The 3435-nt window shown below is 40.1% G+C and overlaps 1 non-coding gene across 1 annotated transcript; it reads left to right on the top strand.

Moving 5' to 3' along the window:
* The first annotated feature begins 203 nt into the window (after positions 1-203).
* On the top strand, positions 204-278 carry Trnal-caa (transfer RNA leucine (anticodon CAA)). Its single transcript has one exon. It is a non-coding gene; the product is annotated as a tRNA-Leu (tRNA).
* The last annotated feature ends 3157 nt before the right edge of the window (positions 279-3435 follow it).

The following is a 3435-nucleotide window of genomic DNA, read 5'->3' as shown; positions in this document are numbered from 1 at the left end:
ACCTTTGCCTTTCGCGGGCAAGTGCTCTACCAACTGAGCTACTGAAGCACGACTCACGCCCGGTACTCACAGCTTTACTTCTGCCAGTACCTCGTCTCCTACCTTCCAAACTTTACAGAAGCTCTCCTGCGAACCTTGCAGAACTAGCACTCCTGAAAGAAAGGATACTGCGGAGACATGGCTTAGCCACAGCCTGGGGGATGTGCTTCGGTAGCTCAGTTGGTAGAGCACTTGCCCGCAAAAGGCAAAGGTCCCGAGTTCGAGTCTCGGTCGGGCACACAGTTTTAATCTGCCAGGAAGTTTCATCCTAATCATTTATTTTGATTATGCTTCTACATTCCTTACCATTTTAATTCAATGGTATTCCCTCATTCCCCTCTTGCATTTTACTGAACTGATTACCTTACTGGTCTTTTTACACTCACTTGTGGCACCAACTAGGTATGGGAGTTGTACCTTCTGCCATTTGGAAATCCCTGGGAAGCCTACAGCTGTTTTCAGCTGGCGTTTTTTCCCCCAATCCTCTGGTACTTGACTGGTGTTTTACACCTGGTTTTACGCATCACTTCTATGAGTTTCTTCTTCTTATCTCAGATGAATACTATAGATGGATTTGATTACCATCTTGTTTCCTTTAAAATAGTTTTATAGATTTGATACTCTGAGGGTGGAGGGATCAATGATCCATTCCCCAGTTCCTTAAGCAATCAGTCCAAACAGTTCACATCCACAAGGGTCTCTAGTACAAACTACACGCAAGGGATTCCAGTGCTTCAAGTATGTCTCCTAAAATCCTACATAGAGAACAGAACTCTCCATTTTAGAGCACAATTTGAGTTGTCTTCTAAGTGCTGGATCCCACAGAGAATTGTACTGGTTTTAGGAGGGCTTAATTTTGACCAGAACGTGCTCGAATGGTGTTCTGGCACCTTCTAGGAATTTTTTTAAACTCATCATAAGAAGTTGGCATCAGAGATTTAATATAGTGCATATATATTAAATCATAATATAACTATCATTTGCCTCTGCACTAGCACTGGTGAATGTGAAAGTGGGTGACCAGTGTGATGTGGTGGACAGGGGCATGGGGCAAGGCAGTTGTATGCACACTGATCAGTCACAACACTATGACACCTACCAAACAGCCAGTATGTTCACTTCTGGCACAGATAACAGCAGCAACACATCATGACATGGAAGCAAAGACGCCTTGGTAGGTTACTGGAGGGAGTTGGCACCAGATCTGCAACCCCCAAGTCACCTAATTCCTGTAAATTCCGGGGAGGGGGCGATGTACTCTAACACCATGTTCAATCAGACCACAGATGTGTTCTATCAGGTTCAGATCCGGTGAATTGTGAGGCCAGTGCATCAGTTGGAACTCACCACTGTGTTCCTTGAATCACTCCACCACACTCCTGGCCTTGTGAGATGGCGCATTATCTTGTTGAAAAATGTGACTGCTGTCGGGCAACATAATTGTCAAGAAAGGGGTGCACATGTTCTGCAACCAGTGTATGATACTCCTTAGCCATCATGGTGCCTTGCATGAGCTTCAATGGACCCATGGATGCCCACATGAATGTTCCCCAGACCATAATGGAGCCACTGCCAGCTTATCTTCATCTTGCAGTACAGGTGTGAAGAAGCTGTTCCCCTGGAAGATAACATATTTGCACCCTCCTGTCAGCATGATGAAGGAGGTTCATTAGATCGCACGACACTCTCCCACTGTGCCATCATCCAATACCAAATGCTGTGTGCCCGTTTCAGACAGTTGCTGATGTCTTGGTGTTAACGTTGGCACATGCATAAGTCGTCAGCTGTGGACGCCCATTATTAGGAGCGTTTGATGCACTGTGTGTTCAACACACTTGTGTTATTAGAGTTATGTTATGTTATGTGGTTTATTCATCTCATTACATACAATTTTCAAATCATTTGATTTGATGTACAGGAGACATGTCATGGTTTACAAAAGAAACTTTTTTCACTTTTTTAAGAGAACTACAAAAGTTTACATTATATTTTACATTTCTAAGTTACAGCTACACATGTACATAAAATAATAAATGTATTACAATCCCTGTGTTCAGATTGTGAAGCTGTCCTCAATGAATTCATCGACAGAATAATAACACTTTTCCACCAGGAGAGTAAAGAGCAATCTTTTCAGTGAACCAATCTCCATTTTAAATATATTACTGCCTTTTATTTTATTGAAAATTTTTAACCCCATATACTCTGGCGTTTGGGCATAAAGTTTTAAACGATGTGTTGGAAGTTTGAAGTTATCTCTGTGGCGAGTGCTGTAGTTGTGGTCAAAACGGAAATTGTCTAGTGTATGTTGATTTCTATATAGGAACACCACCATCTCATATATGTAAAGTGAGGGGATAGATAGTACTTTTAAATTTTTTAACAGTGGTCGACAGGATTCCCGTTTTTTTGCAACACACATGTTTCTAATTATTTTCTTTTGTAATACTAGGAGCCTAGTGACATTTGCTGAATTTCCCCAGAAGATTATGCCATAACGAATAACTGACTCAAAGTAGCAGTGATAAACTATCTTTCTGGTATCTATGTTTGTGGCACCTGACAAAATACACATTGCAAATGCTAAGTTGTTCAGTTGATTTGCTAAGTAATCTATGTGTACCTTCCAATTTAAATTTTTGTCAAGATTTAGGCCTAAGAACTTCACGTGGTTTGCTTCTGTGATATCCTGATCATTGCAAGTTATCTTTATTTCACTCCTTTCTACTGATTTAGCTTCAAATTGCATCATTTTGGTTTTAGTTACATTTAGTTTTAGTCCATTTTGATAGAACCAAGATTCAAGTTTTTCTAAAGTGTTTTTGGCTTCTTCTGGAATATTTTCAGATACCTCATTTTCAATTAGAACTGATGTATCATCAGCAAATAAGACTGAATGAACATCAATAGCAAGTGGTAGGTCATTTACGTAAAAAAGAAACAGATAGGGACCCAATATCGAACCTTGTGGGACTCCTTGGGGAACTGTTTTCCAGTCTGATGAATAATTGGTTCCATTTGAAGTTAAAATTACTCTTTGTTTCCTACCTGACAGGTAAGAGCTAAACCATTTTAAAGCAGTGTCTCTGATTCCATACATCTGTAATTTGTGGAGGAGTAATGCATGGTTCACTGAATCAAAAGCTTTAGTCAGATCACAGAAAATACCTGTGACCTTTCTACCTTTACCTAACGTGGAGCATATTTTTTGGATAAACTCATTTATAGCATTCGCAGTGCTTTTACCCTGTTGGAATCCGAACTGGTTTTTAAAAATTATATCATTTACAGTAAGAAAGTTATTAATTTGTTTTGCTGCAATCTTTTCAAACACTTTAGAGAAGACCGGCAAGAGAGAGATAGGGCGGTAATTCCCCATATCTTCTGTCGATCCTT

Source organism: Schistocerca serialis, chromosome 1 (assembly GCF_023864345.2).
Source record: "Schistocerca serialis cubense isolate TAMUIC-IGC-003099 chromosome 1, iqSchSeri2.2, whole genome shotgun sequence".
NCBI classification, from domain to species: Eukaryota; Metazoa; Arthropoda; class Insecta; order Orthoptera; family Acrididae; genus Schistocerca; species Schistocerca serialis.
This window is presented reverse-complemented; position numbering and strand designations above follow the sequence as displayed.